The following is a 19792-nucleotide window of genomic DNA, read 5'->3' as shown; positions in this document are numbered from 1 at the left end:
AAAAGAGGCAGTGAGCCTTGACGTGACATACACTGAGCCTAACCACTAAGGCTCACTATCATATTTTCCTAGGCAGTGAGCCTTACCTGTTTGTCTTTTTTGAACTTTTTTCCTCAGTGAGCCTTACATGTTTGGCTCACTACCTAGGAAAATATGATAGTGAGCCTTGACGTGACATACACTGAGCCTAACCGCTAAGGCTCACTGAGGAAAAAAGTGTAAAAAAGACAAACAGGTAAGGCTCACTGAGGAAAAAAAGAGGCAGTGAGCCTTGACGTGACATACACTGAGCCTAACCACTAAGGCTCACTATCATATTTTCCTAGGCAGTGAGCCTTACCTGTTTGTCTTTTTTTAACTTTTTTCCTCAGTGAGCCTTACATGTTTGGCTCACTACCTAGGAAAATATGATAGTGAGCCTTGACGTGACATACACTGAGCCTAACCGCTAAGGCTCACTGAGGAAAAAAGTGTAAAAAAAGACAAACAGGTAAGGCTCACTGAGGAAAAAAAGAGGCAGTGAGCCTTGACGTGACATACACTGAGCCTAACCACTAAGGCTCACTATCATATTTTCCTAGGCAGTGAGCCTTACCTGTTTGTCTTTTTTGAACTTTTTTCCTCAGTGAGCCTTACATGTTTGGCTCACTACCTAGGAAAATATGATAGTGAGCCTTGACGTGACATACACTGAGCCTAACCGCTAAGGCTCACTGAGGAAAAAAGTGTAAAAAAGACAAACAGGTAAGGCTCACTGAGGAAAAAAAGAGGCAGTGAGCCTTGACGTGACATACACTGAGCCTAACCACTAAGGCTCACTATCATATTTTCCTAGGCAGTGAGCCTTACCTGTTTGTCTTTTTTGAACTTTTTTCCTCAGTGAGCCTTACATGTTTGGCTCACTGCCTAGGAAAATATGATAGTGAGCCTTGACGTGACATACACTGAGCCTAACCGCTAAGGCTCACTGAGGAAAAAAGTGTAAAAAAGACAAACAGGTAAGGCTCACTGAGGAAAAAAAGAGGCAGTGAGCCTTGACGTGACATACACTGAGCCTAACCACTAAGGCTCACTATCATATTTTCCTAGGCAGTGAGCCTTACCTGTTTGTCTTTTTTGAACTTTTTTCCTCAGTGAGCCTTACATGTTTGGCTCACTGCCTAGGAAAATATGATAGTGAGCCTTGACGTGACATACACTGAGCCTAACCGCTAAGGCTCACTGAGGAAAAAAGTGTAAAAAAGACAAACAGGTAAGGCTCACTGAGGAAAAAAAGAGGCAGTGAGCCTTGACGTGACATACACTGAGCCTAACCACTAAGGCTCACTATCATATTTTCCTAGGCAGTGAGCCTTACCTGTTTGTCTTTTTTGCACTTTTTTCCTCAGTGAGCCTTAGCTGTTAGGCTCAGTGTATGTCACGTCAAGGCTCACTATATGTTCAACCAAGGCTCACTATCGCTTAAGTAGGCTTCCCTTACGCCTGTCTACGGGTGCCTAAGTGTCTTCAAGCTGGACTAGGGTTCCCTTAGACGAGTCTACGTGCCCTCTACCTTGGTATAGTGAGCCTTGACGCGACATAGACTGAGCCTAAGTGGAACACAGTGAGCCTTGACGCGACATGTCGTGCTTTGGCTCACTATACGTTCAACCAAGGCTCACTACCGCTTAAGTAGGCTTCCCTTACGCCTGTCTACGGGTGCCTAAGTGTCTTCAAGCTGGACTAGGGTTCCCTTAGACGAGTCTACGTGCCCTCTACCTTAGTATAGTGAGCCTTGACGCGACATAGAGTGAGGTACCAACACGAGCTTGAGTGTCAAACACCATTCCTTAGTCAAGGTGCCCTTAAGTCCCGCTAGAGAAGGAAAAGTGTAGGCGAGGGTTGACAACGGAGGTCTAGACTGGGCCACAGATGAGCTACAAGAATCGTTTTGGTGTCTATAGAGAGCTTATACGATCCAACTATCAGTTACCATTTCAACCCATAGTCTAAAGTCAGTCTAAGTATACGTGCGGGTGCCCTAAAGTCAGGCAACCTTAACCCGTATAAGGAGTCGTCCAATCTCAAACTGTCTTTAATAAAAGATGCTCTAAATGCCCTCAAGATCATACACACGAAGTTTCATTCCATTATCTCTAACCGTTCTCCGCTTGTAGGGCGCCAAAGTCGAGTAACCGGAGAGAGCAGTCTCCCAACCCATCCACCCGTATACGCAACCCCCTATACTGACTCGCTCCGGTACCTCGACTTTGGCGCACTACCAACGGAGAACGGTTAGAGATAATGGAATGAAACTTAGTGTGGACATTCTTGACACCATTATGAGCATCTTTTATTAAAGGAAGTTTGAGATTGGGGCACTCTAAGACCCAGTTAAGGTGCCCTAAAGTCAGGCTACCTTAACCCGTATAAGGAGTCGTCCAATCTCAAACTGTCTTTAATAAAAGATGCTCTAAATGCCCTCAAGATCATACACACTAAGTTTCATTCCATTATCTCAACCCATTCTCCGCTGGTAGTGCGCCAAAGTCGAGGTACCGGAGCGAGTCAGTATAGGGGGTTGCGTATACGGGTGGATGGGTTGGGAGACTGCTCTCTCCGGTTACTCGACTTTGGCGCACTACCAACGGAGAACGGTTAGAGATACTGGAATCAAACTTTGTGTGGACATTCTTGACACCATTATGAGCATCTTTTATTAAAGGAAGTTTGAGATTGGGGCACTCTAAGATCGGGTTACGGTGCCCTAAAGTCAGGCTACCTTAACCCGTATAAGGAGTCGTCCAATCTCAAACTGTCTTTAATAAAAGATGCTCTAAATGCCCTCAAGATCATACACACGAAGTTTCATTCCATTATCTCTAACCGTTCTCCGTTGGTAGTGCGCCAAAGTCGAGGTACCGGAGCGAGTCTCACTTACAGTCACCTTGACTACTGAATAGCGTTTGACACTAGCGCTCGTATTGGTACCTCGACTTTGCCGCTCTACCAGTCTGCCTACAGTCAAGCTAGCTTAACCAAACTTCGTACAGGGCACCATTAGGCATCAGAGAGCATATCATCTCGAAGTAAAGGGTCCGTTTAGACGACTCTAGAGGGCACTTAAGGCGCCCTGAAGCCTGGTCACCCGAAACTTGGATTCGGGTCTCCCGACTTCAGGGCGCCTTAAGTGCCCTCTATACTGCCCCAAGACCCCTATAATGGTCGTAAAAGATGTCCAGCATGTCAAGACGAATCCATAGACACCTTAAACTCGTTTCTACGTTGACGGAGAGTGGAGTTAGGATGATTCTACCACACGCAACCCGTCTTAGCAGGACGAGAGCGCTAACCGCAGATCTGCAAATCCAGTGCTCAACACGGTTCCTCGTCTTTGGCAAGTCACCAAATGGGCTACAGTTGAGCTAGGAACGAGGTTAAGGTGTCTACAGAGACGTCTTGGCATGCTGAAGAGATAACTCTACACATTAGCTAGTCTAAAGTCACTCTAGAGGGCACTTAGGGCGCCCTGAAGCAACCCAGGTCAAATCTGAAGGCTGCCGCCAGCTTAGCGCTAAATCCAAGTTTTGACTTTGGCACTCCACCAGTCAGGCTACAGTTGAGATATCGACCTCTAGTCTTTTCTATAGTGTCCAGTAGGCATCTGACTATCATATCCTAGCTTGACAAGGTCATATCTCAACTTTCAAGGCGCTGAGGGCACTCAGAGTGACCCTATACCGTCAAAATCTGAAAATACGCGATGTTGCAAAAATCAAAAAAAGTCGATTTTTTATGCAAAAATGAGCTATTTGAGCGGCCCAAAGGCATTCAATCTTAGTTTGGGGTCCATTGGGATGATTTAGGATGGTTTTTGGGTCAATCAAAATTTTGACCAAAATCGATGATTTTTCCATGCTATACCCTTAGCGTTTTTGCCAAAAATGGCCATTTTCGAGGGTTTTGGTAGAAGTGCTGTAAAATGCTTCAAAGTTGAGATAATGACTTCAAATTGAGTACAGATACTCTTGGGCATGTGTCTGACCACATACTAGCTTGGGAAGGCATTTGGACAACTTTCAAGGGGAGGGTGCCCCCCCAAAGACGAGGACTCAAAATCTCAAAATCTGGGTTTTGGGTCAAAATTTTGACATCGCGATTTTTTGATCTAATATGAACCAGCATAGTCCCCTGACACCAAAAACACCTTTGAAAGTGATTTTGGATGCCTAGAACTGATTCTATGGGCAAAAACGTGCAAAAAAAATCTTACGCAAACTCAAATCTTGAAATTTTTTCGGTTCTCGTCTTTGGCGCCCCCTAACCCCCCCAGGAAGTCAAAATCTTGTCCAAAACCTTTAATAAAAGTTGTTAGGCTTGCCAAGATGTTTAATTTGAGTACTTAAAGTCTTATGTAGCTCAATCCTAGCCAAAGTTATAGCTATCCAAAGTGAACCCAGGTTCAAAGGTCGATGTTTCCACTCATGCGGTTACGGTTTTGGCGCACTCAACCTATGGGTAGGACACCCTAAATTTTCATAACTCAGGCCACAGATGAGCTAGAAAGGAGTTTAAGGTGTCTATGGATTCGTCTTGGCAAATGAAAGTCAGTTACCATTTCAACCTATAGTCTAAAGTCACTCTAGAGGGCACTTATGACCCCCTGAAGGCGGTAGAGTGAAACCAAGATTTTTCAAGATTTCAGCCTAGCGACCTTCAGGGTGCCCTAAGTGCCCTCTAGAGTCGTCTAAACGGACCCCTTACTTCGAGATGATATGCTCTCTGATGCCTAATGGTGCCCTGTATGAAGTTTGGTTAAGCTAGCTTGACTGTAGGCAGACTGGTAGAGCGGCAAAGTCAGGCTAGCGCAAAATGTGGGACACCTGTAACGAGAATGGTACCCAGGGGGGGTATGAAGTGAAAATTTTGGTGAAGGAGATCACTTTAAACCTTATAAACGTTGTCCCTATACCCAATAGACTTGATTAGAACCATTAAAACCAGAATCCAAGACACAAAATTTTTTGACTCGATTTTCAAAATCACGCCAGGGGGGTGCGGAGGATGAAAAATTGAAAAAAAAAAAAGTTGTCTCCAAATGTGCTTTTAATGGTCCTAATCAAGTCTATAGGGTATAGGGAGAACGTTTATAAGGTTTAAAGTGATCGCTTTCACCAAAATGGACCCAGGTTACCCCCCCTGGGCAGTACTGTGAAATCTCAAAAATCGATGTCCTGACAGGGGGTAGGGTCGGTCCATTTTGGTGAAGGTGATCACTTTAAACCTTATAAACGTTCTCCCTATACCCAATAGACTTGATTAGAACCATTAAAACCACATTTGGAGACAACTTTTTTTTTTTTCAATTTTTCATCCTCCGCACCCCCCTGGCGTGATTTTCAAAATCGAGTCAAAAAATTTTGTGTCTTGGATTTTGGTTTTAATGCTTCTAATCAAGTCTATTGGGTATAGGGACAACGTTTATAAGGTTTAAAGTGATCGCCTTCACCAAAAAGTACCCAGGTATACCCCCCCTGGGGTCATTCCACTTACAGGTGTCCCACATTTTTCGCTCGTCTGACTTTGCCGCTCTACCAGTCTGCCTACAGTCAAGCTAGCTTAACCAAACTTCGTACAGGGCACCATTAGGCATCAGAGAGCATATCATCTCGAAGTAAAGGGTCCGTTTAGACGACTCTAGAGGGCACTTAGGGCGCCCTGAAGCCTGGTACCCCAAAACTTGGATTCGGGTCTCCCGACTTCAGGGCGCCTTAAGTGCCCTCTATATTGGCGCAAGACCCCTATAATGGTCGTAAAAGATGTCCAGCATGTCAAGACGAATCCATAGACACCTTAAACTCGTTTCTACGTTGACGGAGAGTGGAGTTAGGATGATTCTACCACACGCAACCCGTCTCAGCAGGACGAGAGCGCTAACCGCAGATCTGCAAAACCAGTGCTCAAGACGGTTCCTCGTCTTTGGCAAGTCACCAAATGGGCTACAGTTGAGCTAGGAACGAGGTTAAGGTGTCTACAGAGACGTCTTGGCATGCTGAAGAGATAACTCTACACATTAGCTAGTCTAAAGTCACTCTAGAGGGCACTTAGGGCGCCCTGAAGACACCCAGGTCAAATCTGCAGCTCAAATCCGGCTTAGCGCTAGATCCAAGTTTTGACTTTGCCACTCCACCAGTCAGGCTACAGTTGAGATATCGACCTCTAGTCTTTTCTATAGTGTCCAGTAGGCATCTGACTATCATATCCTAGCTTGACAAGGTCATATCTCAACTTTCAAGGCGCTGAGGGCACCCAGAGTGAGCCTATACCGTCAAAATCTGGAAATACGCGATGTTGCAAAAATCAAAAAAAGTCGATTTTTTATGCAAAAATGAGCTATTTGAGCGGCCCAAAGGCATTCAATCTTAGTTTGGGGTCCATTGGGATGATTTAGGATGGTTTTTGGGTCAATCAAAATTTTGACCAAAATCGATGATTTTTCCATGCTAACCCTTAGCGTTTTTGCCAAAAATGGCCATTTTCGAGGGTTTTGGTAGAAGTGCTGTAAAATGCTTCAAAGTTGAGATAATGACTTCAAATTGAGTACAGATACTCTTGGGCATGTGTCTGACCACATACTAGCTTGGGAAGGCATTTGGACAACTTTCAAGGGGAGGGTGCCCCCCCAAAGACGAGGACTCAAAATCTCAAAATCTGGGTTTTGGGTCAAAATTTTGACATCGCGATTTTTTGATCTAATATGAACCAGCATAGTCCCCTGACACCAAAAACACCTTTGAAAGTGATTTTGGATGCCTAGAACTGATTCTATGGGCAAAAACGTGCAAAAAAAATCTTACGCAAACTCAAATCTTGAAATTTTTTCGGTTCTCGTCTTTGGCGCCCCCTAACCCCCCCAGGAAGTCAAAATCTTGTCCAAAACCTTTAATAAAAGTTGTTAGGCTTGCCAAGATGTTTAATTTGAGTACTTAAAGTCTTATGTAGCTCAATCCTAGCCAAAGTTACAGCTATCCAAAGTGAACCCAGGTTCAAAGGTCGATGTTTCCACTCATGCGGTTATGGTTTTGGCGCACTCAACCTACCGAAAGGGCACCCTAAATTTTCATAACTCAGGCCACAGATGAGCTAGAAAGGAGTTTAAGGTGTCTATGGATTCGTCTTGGCAAATGAAAGTCAGTTACCATTTCAACCTATAGTCTAAAGTCACTCTAGAGGGCACTTATGACCCCCTGAAGGCGGTAGAGTGAAACCAAGATTTTTCAAGATTTCACCCTACCCTCCTTCAGGGCGCCCTAAGTGCCCTCTATAGTCGTCTAAACGGACCCCTTACTTCGAGATGATATGCTCTTTGATGCCAGAGGGTGCCCTGTACAAAGTTTGGTTAAGCTGGCTTGACTGTAGGCAGCCTGGTAGAGCGGCAAAGTCGAGGTACCAATACGAGCGCTAGTGTCAAACGCTATTCAGTAGTCAAGGTGACTGTAAGTCAGACTCGCTCCGGTACCTCAACTTTGGCGCACTGCCAGCGGAGAACGGTTAGAGATACTGACTTGAAACTTGGTGTGGATGATCTTGACACCATTATGAGCATCTTTTATTAAAGGAAGTTTGAGATTGGGGCACTCCAATACCCAGGTAAGGTGCCCTGAAGTCAGGCTACCTTAACCCGTATAAGGAGTCGTCCAATCTCAAACTGTCTCTAATAAAAGATGCTCTAAATGCCCTCAAGATCATACACACAAAGTTTCATTCCATTATCTCTAACCGTTCTCCGTTTATAGGGCGCCAAAGTCGAGTAACCGGAGAGAGCAGTCTCCCAACCCATCCACCCGTATACGCAACCCCCTATACTGACTCGCTCCGGTACCTCGACTTTGGCGCACTACCAACGGAGAACGGTTAGAGATAATGGAATGAAACTTAGTGTGGACATTCTTGACACCATTATGAGCATCTTTTATTAAAGGAAGTTTGAGATTGGGGCACTCTAAGATCGGGTTACGGTGCCCTAAAGTCAGGCTACCTTAACCCGTATAAGGAGTCGTCCAATCTCAAACTGTCTTTAATAAAAGATGCTCTAAATGCCCTCAAGATCATACACACAAAGTTTCATTCCATTATCTCTAACCGTTCTCCGTTTATAGGGCGCCAAAGTCGAGTAACCGGAGAGAGCAGTCTCCCAACCCATCCACCCGTATACGCAACCCCCTATACTGACTCGCTCCGGTACCTCGACTTTGGCGCACTACCAACGGAGAACGGTTAGAGATAATGGAATGAAACTTAGTGTGGACATTCTTGACACCATTATGAGCATCTTTTATTAAAGGAAGTTTGAGATTGGGGCACTCTAAGATCGGGTTACGGTGCCCTAAAGTCAGGCTACCTTAACCCGTATAAGGAGTCGTCCAATCTCAAACTGTCTTTAATAAAAGATGCTCTAAATGCCCTCAAGATCATACACACGAAGTTTCATTCCATTATCTCTAACCGTTCTCCGTTGGTAGTGCGCCAAAGTCGAGGTACCGGAGCGAGTCAGTATAGGGGGTTGCGTATACGGGTGGATGGGTTGGGAGACTGCTCTCTCCGGTTACTCGACTTTGGCGCCCTATAAGCGGAGAACGGTTAGAGATAATGGAATGAAACTTAGTGTGGACATTCTTGACACCATTATGAGCATCTTTTATTAAAGGAAGTTTGAGATTGGGGCACTCTAAGATCGGGTTACGGTTGCCTGACTTTAGGGCACCCGCACGTATACTTAGACTGACTTTAGACTATGGGTTGAAATGGTAACTGATAGTTGGATCGTATAAGCTCTCTATAGACACCAAAACGATTCTTGTAGCTCATCTGTGGCCCAGTCTAGACCTCCGTTGTCAACCCTCGCCTACACTTTTCCTTCTCTAGCGGGACTTAAGGGCACCTTGACTAAGGAATGGTGTTTGACACTCAAGCTCGTGTTGGTACCTCACTCTATGTCGCGTCAAGGCTCACTATACTAAGCTAGAGGGCACGTAGACTCGTCTAAGGGAACCCTACTCCAGCCTGAAGACACTAGGACACCCGTATGCCGGCCTAAGGGTACCCTACTTAAGCGGTAGTGAGCCTTGGTTGAACATATAGTGAGCCAAAGCATGACATGTCGCGTCAAGGCTCACTATACTATGTGAGCCTTACCTGTTTGTCTTTTTTGCACTTTTTTCCTCAGTGAGCCTTAGCTGTTAGGCTCAGTGTATGTCACGTCAAGGCTCACTATCATATTTTCCTAGGCAGTGAGCCAAACATGTAAGGCTCACTGAGGAAAAAAGTTCAAAAAAGACAAACAGGTAAGGCTCACTGCCTAGGAAAATGTGATAGTGAGCCTTAGTGGTTAGGCTCAGTGTATGTCACGTCAAGGCTCACTGCCTCTTTTTTTCCTCAGTGAGCCTTACCTGTTTGTCTTTTTTACACTTTTTTCCTCAGTGAGCCTTAGTGGTTAGGCTCAGTGTATGTCACGTCAAGGCTCACTATCATATTTTCCTAGGCAGTGAGCCAAACATGTAAGGCTCACTGAGGAAAAAAGTTCAAAAAAGACAAACAGGTAAGGCTCACTGCCTAGGAAAATGTGATAGTGAGCCTTGACGTGACATTCACTGAGCCAAACCGCTAAGGCTCACTGAGGAAAAAAGTGTAAAAAAGACAAACAGGTAAGGCTCACTGCCTAGGAAAATATGATAGTGAGCCTTAGTGGTTAGGCTCAGTGTATGTCACGTCAAGGCTCACTGCCTCTTTTTTTCCTCAGTGAGCCTTACCTGTTTGTCTTTTTTACACTTTTTTCCTCAGTGAGCCTTAGTGGTTAGGCTCAGTGTATGTCACGTCAAGGCTCACTATCATATTTTCCTAGGCAGTGAGCCAAACATGTAAGGCTCACTGAGGAAAAAAGTTCAAAAAAGACAAACAGGTAAGGCTCACTGCCTAGGAAAATGTGATAGTGAGCCTTGACGTGACATTCACTGAGCCAAACCGCTAAGGCTCACTGAGGAAAAAAGTGTAAAAAAGACAAACAGGTAAGGCTCACTGCCTAGGAAAATGTGATAGTGAGCCTTGACGTGACATTCACTGAGCCAAACCGCTAAGGCTCACTGAGGAAAAAAGTGTAAAAAAGACAAACAGGTAAGGCTCACTGCCTAGGAAAATATGATAGTGAGCCTTGACGTGACATACACTGAGCCTAACAGCTAAGGCTCACTGAGGAAAAAAGTGCAAAAAAGACAAACAGGTAAGGCTCACATAGTATAGTGAGCCTTGATGCGACATGTCATGCTTTGGCTCACTATATGTTCAACCAAGGCTCACTACCGCTTAAGTAGGGTACCCTAGGCCGGCATACAGTAAGGGTAGACAAGTCTAAGACACGGTATAGGGAGCCTAAGACACGGTATAGTGTGCCTAGTCCAGCTTACGGTCGCTTAAGACACGGTATAGGGAGCCTAAGACACGGTATAGGGTGCCCAATCCAGCTTACGGTCGCCTACAGTAAGGGTAGACAAGCCTAAGACACGGTATAGGGAGCCTAAGACACGGTATAGGATGCCTAGTCCAGCTTACGGTCGCCTAAGACACGGTATAGGGAGCCTAAGACACGGTATAGGGTGCCCAATCCAGCTTACGGTCGCCTACAGTAAGGGTAGACAAGCCTAAGACACGGTATAGGGAGCCTAAGTCAAGATTCGAACCCTCTACCAAGCGGTAGTCCAGCTTACGGTCGCCTAAGACACGGTATAGGGAGCCTAAGACACGGTATAGGGCGCCTAGTCTAGCTTACGGGCGCCTACAGTAAGGGTAGACAAGCCTAAGACACGGTATAGGGAGCCTAAGTCAAGATTCGAACCCTCTACCAAGCGGTAGTCCAGCTTACGGTCGCCTAAGACACGGTATAGGGAGCCTAAGACACGGTATAGGGCGCCTAGTCTAGCTTACGGGCGCCTACAGTAAGGGTAGACAAGCTTAAGACACGGTATAGGGAGCCTAAGACACGGTATAGGGTGCCCAATCCAGCTTACGGTCGCTTAAGACACGGTATAGGGAGCCTAAGACACGGTATAGGGCGCCTAGAGTAGGGTTAGTCAAGCCTAAGACACGGTATAGGGCGCCTAAGACACGGGGGAGAAGGGTTGGAGTGAAGTATGAACGCGAGTATTGATGTACGTAAGCGAGTATTGAGGTACTGTAGTGAGCCTTGACTGTAATACGTACTAAGGCTCACTACGTATACTGAAGAATCCAAGTTTCCTTGATAACTAGCGAACGGATAGGGCTAGGATCGATGTTAAGTACTCTAAATGACCGTCTCGATGAGCCTAAGACACCCACAAAGTTTGACGGAGCTAGTCCAACTTTTACTATACGATTGTCGCACTAAGGCTCACTTGCGGTATTGATATGTCATGCCAAGGCTCACTAACACTTGAAAAATCCAAGTTTTCTCCACCATCGGGGCAGTTTTTGAGCTAGACTCGATGTTAAGTACTCTAAATGACCGTCTCAATGAGCCTAAGACACCCACAAAGTTTGACGGAGCTAGGCCAACTTTTACTATACGATTGTCGCACTAAGGCTCACTTGCGGTATTGATATGTCATGCCAAGGCTCACTAACACTTGAAAAATCCAAGTTTTCTCCACCATCGGGGCAGTTTTTGAGCTAGACTCGATGTTAAGTACTCTAAATGACCGTCTCAATGAGCCTAAGACACCCACAAAGTTTGACGGAGCTAGGCCAACTTTTACTATACGATTGTCGCACTAAGGCTCACTTGCGGTATTGATATGTCATGCCAAGGCTCACTAACACTTGAAAAATCCAAGTTTTCTCCACCATCGGGGCAGTTTTTGAGCTAGACTCGATGTTAAGTACTCTAAATGACCGTCTCAATGAGCCTAAGACACCCACAAAGTTTGACGGAGCTAGGCCAACTTTTACTATACGATTGTCGCACTAAGGCTCACTTGCGGTATTGATATGTCATGCCAAGGCTCACTAACACTTGAAAAATCCAAGTTTTCTCCACCATCGGGGCAGTTTTTGAGCTAGACTCGATGTTAAGTACTCTAAATGACCGTCTCAATGAGCCTAAGACACCCACAAAGTTTGACGGAGCTAGGCCAACTTTTACTATACGATTGTCGCACTAAGGCTCACTTGCGGTATTGATATGTCATGCCAAGGCTCACTAACACTTGAAAAATCCAAGTTTTCTCCACCATCGGGGCAGTTTTTGAGCTAGACTCGATGTTAAGTACTCTAAATGACCGTCTCAATGAGCCTAAGACACCCACAAAGTTTGACGGAGCTAGGCCAACTTTTACTATACGATTGTCGCACTAAGGCTCACTTGCGGTATTGATATGTCATACCAAGGCTCACTAACACTTGAAAAATCCAAGTTTTCTCCACCATCGGGGCAGTTTTTGAGCTAGACTCGATGTTAAGTACTCTAAATGACCGTCTCAATGAGCCTAAGACACCCACAAAGTTTGACGGAGCTAGGCCAACTTTTACTATACGATTGTCGCACTAAGGCTCACTTGCGGTATTGATATGTCATGCCAAGGCTCACTATACACTTGAAAAATCCAAGTTTTCTCCACCATCGGGGCAGTTTTTGAGCTAGACTCGATGTTAAGGTGTCTAAATGAGCGTCTCAATGAGCCTAAGACACCCACAAAGTTTGACGGAGCTAGGCCAACTTTTACTATACGATTGTCGCACTAAGGCTCACTTTCGGTTATGATATGTCATGTCAAGGCTCACTATACACTTGAAAAATCCAAGTTTTCTCCACCATCGGGGCAGTTTTTGAGCTAGACTCGATGTTAAGTACTCTAAATGACCGTCTCAATGAGCCTAAGACACCCACAAAGTTTGACGGAGCTAGGCCAACTTTTACTATACGATTGTCGCACTAAGGCTCACTGAAATTACAAGTTTTGGCGAAAATACAAGATTTTCGGCCTCTCGCGTATTTTGAAAAATCAAGTTTCTACTCTCATTTCTCAACGGATTGAGCTAGAATCGATGTTAAGGTGTCTAAATGACCGTATCAATGAGCCTGACATATTTTATTACAGGTTTTGGAAGATTGGGGCAATATTTCGATACGATTGTCGCACTAAGGCTCACTTTCACAAAAGTGCAAAGTGAGCCTTACCCCGACAAACGTATCGAAATATTGCCCCAATCTTCCAAAACCTGTAATAAAATATGTCAGGCTCATTGATACGGTCATTTAGACACCTTAACATTGATTCTAGCTCAATCCGTTGAGAAATGAGGGCAGAAACTTGATTTTTCAAAATACGCGAGAGGCCGAAAATCCTAGGAAATCAAGGTTTCGGTATGCGCAAGTGAGCCTTAGTGCGACAATCGTATAGAAAGACTTGACCCAGGTCCGTCAAACTTTGTGGGTGTCTTAGGCTCATTGAGACGCTCATTTAGACACCTTAACATCGAGTCTAGCTCAAAAACTGTCCAGATGGTGGACAAAATAAGGATTTTTCAAGTATCGAGGGGTGCCGCTCAAAAAACCAAGTTTTGTCCACCATCCAGTCATTTTTTGAGCTACATAAGATTTAAACACGGCAAAATGTCCGTCTCAATGAGTAGAATAAGCACACAAAATTTGACGGAGCTAGGACAATTTTAAGGGGGGCGGACCAAACCGTTTGTGTTTTGGCGCTACAAGTTTTGGCGAAAGTTGAAATTTTCGGCCTCTCGCGTATTTTGAAAAATCAAGTTTCTACTCTCATTTCTCAACGGATTGAGCTACAGTCGATGTTAAGGTGTCTAAATGACCGTCTCAATGAGCCTGAGATATTTTATTAAAGGTTTTGGAAGATTGGGGCAATATTTCGATACGATTGTCGCACTAAGGCTCACTTTCACAAAAGTGCAAAGTGAGCCTTACCCCGACAAACGTATCGAAATATTGCCCCAATCTTCCAAAACCTGTAATAAAATATGTCAGGCTCATTGATACGGTCATTTAGACACCTTAACATCGACTGTAGCTCAATCCGTTGAGAAATGAGGGCAGAAACTTGAATTATCAAAATACGCGAAGACGCCGTATAAGATACAAGTCGTGGCGAAAGTTCACTTATACGGCGTCCACGCGTATTTTGAAAACTCAAGTTTCTGCCCTCATTTCTCAACGGATTGAGCTACAGTCGATGTTAAGGTGTCTAAATGACCGTATCAATGAGCCTGACATATTTTATTACAGGTTTTGGGAGATTGGGGCAATATTTCGATACGATTGTCGGGGTAAGGCTCACTTTGCACTTTTTTGAAAGTGAGCCTTAGTGCGACAAACGTATCGAAATATTGCCCCAATCTTCCAAAACCTGTAATAAAATATGTCAGGCTCATTGATACGGTCATTTAGACACCTTAACATCGATTCTAGCTCAATCCGTTGAGAAATGAGGGCAGAAACTTGATTTTTCAAAATACGCGAGAGGCCGAAAATCCTAGGAAATCAAGGTTTCAGTATGCGTAAGTGAGCCTTAGTGCGACAATCGTATAGAAAGACTTGGCCTAGCTCCGTCAAACTTTGTGGGTGTCTTAGGCTCATTGAGACGGTCATTTAGACACCTTAACATCGATTCTAGCCCTCTCCGTTCGCTAGTTATCAAGGAAATTGAGATTTTTCAAGAAAACCTGAAAAAACCAAGTTTCTTCGATAACTAGCGAACGGATTGAGCTAGAATCGATGTTAAGGTGTCTAAATGACCGTCTCAATGAGCCTAAGACACCCACAAAGTTTGACGGACCTAGGCCAAGTATTTCTATACGATTGTCGCACTAAGGCTCACTTACGCATGTGAGCCTTGGTGCGAAAACCCAAAAAATTGATCAAACATCGTTTGGTCCGCCCCCCTTAAAATTAACCCAGCTCCGTCAAATTGATAGGGTGAATCCAGCATATTGAGACGGACATTTTGCCACCTTGAAGTCCAAAATCGGTTAAGAAACAAAAAAGTTTTCCTAGGAAAAACTGATTTTTCAAATTTTTAGTGAGCCAAACCACGACATAAAATGAGCCTTACCCCGACAAACGTATCGAAATATTGATCCAATCTTCCAAAACCTGTAATAAAATATGTCAGGCTCATTGAGACGGTCATTTAGACACCTTAACATCGATTCTAGCTCAATCCGTTCGCTAGTTATCGAAGAAACATGGATTTTGTCAATTTGGTATTTAATGTTTTTAAACATTTATAAGTGTAATTTTGAACTCTAGTGTATTTTCTTGGGGAACTATGATGTGCGTCTTCACCGGAAAGTCTACGTAGACCCTATATGGACTCGGTGGAGGTTTTAGTGTCTAATGGCAACACAAAAGTGTCTACTAAGGCAGTCTACGATGTAAATAGGCCCTATAGAGGGTAGATAGAGGGCAGATAGAGGGAAGATAGCGAAGTATAGAAGGCTTATAAGTGGACAACGGTTGGTTATAACTTAACAACGGTTAATTATCTTTGGTTCTAGCTTCGAGAGGGCTACTTGGGGGTCACCTACGGGTAGCTGGGTATTAGCTAACCTGGGTATTGGTGTCCTGGCTTAAGTAAGACTGTCTTTAGGGTAGTAGAGGGCAGTCTAAGGGCGCTTAAGTAGGGATAAGTAGAGGAAGGTTAGGATAGAGTAAGGTAACCTTCTCCCGCTTGACAAGGGTTACTCTAGGCTTGCTTACGGTTGACTAAGGATACTTAGGCTTGGTAAAGGGCGCCAGTAGGGTAGACTACGTGTGCCTAAGTGTCTTCAGGCTGGACTAGGGTGCCCTTAGACGAGTATAAGTGCCCTCTAGCTTGGTATAGTGAGCCTTGACGTGACATAGACTGAGCCTTGGTTGAACACAGTGAGCCTTGACGCGACATGTCGTGGTTTGGCTCACTATATGTTCAACCAAGGCTCACTAGCGCTTAAGTAGGGTTCCCTTATGCCGGCTTACGGGTGCCTAAGTGTCTTGAAGCTGGACTAGGGTGCCCTTAGACGAGTATAAGTGCCCTCTAGCTTGGTATAGTGAGCCTTGACGTGACATAGACTGAGCCTTGGTTGAACACAGTGAGCCTTGACGCGACATGTCGTGGTTTGGCTCACTATATGTTCAACCAAGGCTCACTAGCGCTTAAGTAGGGTTCCCTTATGCCGGCTTACGGGTGCCTAAGTGTCTTGAAGCTGGACTAGGGTTCCCTTAGACGAGTATAAGTGTCCGCTAGCTTGGTAAAGGTGACTGTCAAACACTCTTCAGTAGTCAAGGTGCCCTTAAGTCAGCTTGGGTGACTGTACTACAGGTTCCCATACCGTAAGTGTCTTGAAACCCGAACGCAGTGAGGTGTCTGTTTCGAGCGATAGCGAGACACAGACCTTGTGTGCGCTGGCTTGGGTCCCATACCTCAAGTGTCTTTAACCGGAGCGAAGCGACGTAACGTTGGCTTGGGTCCCATACCTCAAGTGTCTTTAACCGGAGCGAAGCGACGTGTATAGGGGGGACACGGACAACGCTATTATCCATCCATCAACCTTTCAATCTCTGAAGCAAGCCTTCAGTCACCCGTTTTAGAGGGTGACCACGAGTGCAGCTTCTTCTAAGCGGAGCGAGTAAGGGCTCCCTCTAAAACGGTTGCAACTGAAGGCACTTCAGAGATTGAAATGGTTTTGGATGGATGCCTTCCTTTACCCTGTCAACGAGGTGGTTTACCTGGGTTTTCAAGACTGGTGACACTGACACGTTATGGCTTATCTACGGGTCTCCCTACCTTCCTATCTCCCCTTACTATCACGCCTCGCTTCGCTCGGGTTTCAAGACACTAGGGGAAGCCTCGCTTCGCTCGGCTTCCCCCTGGCACGGACACGTTATGGCTTATCTACGGGTCTCCCTACCTTCCTATCTCCCCTTACTATCACGCCTCGCTTCGCTCGGGTTTCAAGACACTAGGGGAAGCCTCGCTTCGCTCGGCTTCCCCCTGGCACGGACACGTTATGGCTTATCTACGGGTCTCCCTACCTTCCTATCTCCCCTTACTATCACGCCTCGCTTCGCTCGGGTTTCAAGACACTAGGGGAAGCCTCGCTTCGCTCGGCTTCCCCCTGGCACGGACACGTTATGGCTTATCTACGGGTCTCCCTACCTTCCTATCTCCCCTTACTATCACGCCTCGCTTCGCTCGGGTTTCAAGACACTAGGGGAAGCCTCGCTTCGCTCGGCTTCCCCCTGGCACGGACACGTTATGGCTTATCTACGGGTCTCCCTACCTTCCTATCTCCCCTTACTGTTACCCTCGCTTCGCTCGGGAGACTGTTGCACGTTATAGCCAGCCAGCAAATCCAGCAAGATCTCAAGGCACCGTGTAGGGTAGCCTGGGTGCCCTCTCAGTGAGCCTTGGTTGAACATCTAGTGAGCCAAACCACGACATGTCGCGTCAAGGCTCACTGTGTTATGTGAGCCTTAACGGTTTGTCTTTTTTGCATTTTTTTCCTCAGTGAGCCTTACCTGTTTGGCTCACTGTATGTCGCGTCAAGGCTCACTGCCTCTTTTTTTCCTCAGTGAGCCTTAGTGGTTTGTCTTTTTTGCACTTTTTTTCCTCAGTGAGCCTTACCTGTTAGGCTCAGTGTATGTCACGTCAAGGCTCACTGCCTCTTTTTCCTAGGCAGTGAGCCTTACCTGTTTGTCTTTTTTACACTTTTTTCCTCAGTGAGCCTTAGTGGTTTGGCTCAGTGTATGTCACGTCAAGGCTCACTAGCATATTTTCCTAGGCAGTGAGCCTTACCTGTTTGTCTTTTTTACATTTTTTTCCTCAGTGAGCCTTACCTGTTAGGCTCACTGTATGTCACGTCAAGGCTCACTGTCTCTTTTTCCTAGGACAGTGAGCCTTGGTTGAACATAGTGAGCCTTGACGTGACATGTCGTGCTTTGGCTCACTGTCTTTAGTGAGCCTTGACGTGACATCGATTGGTGTCCTAGGCGTCAGCCTGTAGCAGCGCAAAATCTACGTCTAACCCTAACATAAGCCCTTGGTATACTAAGACTGGTGTCCAGGCTTGGGTGCCTAGGCGTCAGCCTGTACCAGCGCAAAATCTACGTCTAACCCTAACATATAAGCTTGGTATACGGGTGTCCAAGGCGCCAGCCTGTAGCAGCGCAAAATCTACGTCTAACCACAAGAATATAGGCTTCCTATACGAGCGCTAGTGTCCAGGCTTGGGTGCCTTGCTTACGGTCTTAGTGTCCTTATAGGGTGCCCAAGGCGCCAGCCTGTAGCAGCGCAAACTTGACGTCTATATACAAGAGTCATCCTAGATTTTCGTTCAAATCCGTCTACCCGTTCCTTAGATACGGGGGTTCAAAGATTCTACCCAGGTGCCCAAGGCGCCAGCCTGTAGCAGCGCAAAATCTACGTCTAACCACAAGAATATAGGCTTCCTATACGAGCGCTAGTGTCCAGGCTTGGTGTCCTTATAGCGGGTATAAGGGAACCTTCATACCGTAAGCAGATTTGACCCGCTTTCCAATGTCCCGACTGCGTAGAATCATATCGGGACATAGGAATGAGGGTACCAATTGAGTGGATAATAGAGAATAAAAGAGTGAAATATCAAAAAAATGCTAAAAAATTGCATCTATCTTCGGTTTGGGTGGTGTCCAGGCTTGGTGTCCTCGCTTACGGTCTTAAGTGTCCTTATAGGGTGCCCAAGGCGCCAGCCTGTAGCAGCGCAAAGTCTACGTCTAACCGTAAGATAATCCGTCTAATCGTGTCTTAAATACAAGTGTCTGCGCCATATAATTCCTCTATTGATTGATTTTTAGGGGCACTATGATGTGTGTCTATCCTGAAAAGTCTACGTTGATTCCTACTTACTTTGGTGAAGGTTTTAAGAATCTAGAGTTAATTTGTAAAATTAAATATTTAACATAAATTTCTATTTTAACAATAAAATTCAAATTTATCTATATTTTTTACATATTTTTAATGTTTAGTGAGCCAAAAGTGGGCTATTGATTGATTGCTCCCTAGGAAAACTGAGCCTTAGTGGTAAGGCTCACTGTCTTTTTTCCTAGGAAATTTTAGTTTAGTGAGCCTTACCTGTTTGTCTTTTTACACTTTTTTTCCTCAGTGAGCCTTAACGGTTTGTCTTTTGGCCTCTTTTTTTTGTTTAGTGAGCCTTAGTGGTAAGGCTCACTGTCTTTTTTCCTAGGAAATTTTCCTCAGTGAGCCTTACCTGTTTGTCTTTTTGCCTCTTTTTTTTGTTTAGTGAGCCTTAGTGGTAAGGCTCACTGTCTTTTTTCCTAGGAAATTTTCCTCAGTGAGCCTTACCTGTTTGGCTCACTGCCTCTTTTTTTTGTTAGTGAGCCTCAGCGGTTTGTCTTTTGGCCTCTTTTTTTTCTCAGTGAGCCTTAGTGGTAAGGCTCACTGTCTTTTTGGGCCCAAGGCGCCAGCCTGTAGCAGCGCAAAATCTGCGTCTAACCATAAAAATTTCAAAAAAACCCTAGGAAAAATTCAGTGAGCCTTGACGTGACATCAAAAAAACCCCAAAAATGTCAGTGAGCCAAACCGCGACGTCCCCCACGTAACAAAAAGGGGGAAATAGCAATCAATCAATAGCCCACTCAAGGCGCAAACTAGTCGTGAGTTAACCTAAGCCACGCAATTATTTCGGCCTCTCAAAAAACCAAAAAGTCGTGTGCCGCCGGCAGGGCTGCAAAGCTTGTTTTGGCTCTCTGACTGTTGCCTATTCTTCGCGCCCGAAAGGG

At 45.3% G+C, this 19792-nt stretch overlaps 1 long non-coding RNA gene across 1 annotated transcript; it reads left to right on the top strand.

Annotated features, from left to right (window-relative positions):
- Positions 1–17793: 17793 nt before the first annotated feature.
- On the top strand, positions 17794–18991 carry LOC145330633 (uncharacterized). The gene is made up of 2 exons (XR_013883529.1): positions 17794–18278; positions 18401–18991. It is a non-coding gene; the product is annotated as an uncharacterized LOC145330633 (long non-coding RNA).
- The last annotated feature ends 801 nt before the right edge of the window (positions 18992–19792 follow it).

The sequence above is a fragment of the Acartia tonsa genome, chromosome 10 (assembly GCF_053477335.1).
Source record: "Acartia tonsa isolate MP-2025a chromosome 10, ASM5347733v1, whole genome shotgun sequence".
In the NCBI taxonomy this organism is placed as follows: domain Eukaryota; kingdom Metazoa; phylum Arthropoda; class Copepoda; order Calanoida; family Acartiidae; genus Acartia; species Acartia tonsa.
Note: the sequence above shows the minus strand (reverse complement) of the source record. Positions and strands in the feature narration are given on the sequence as shown.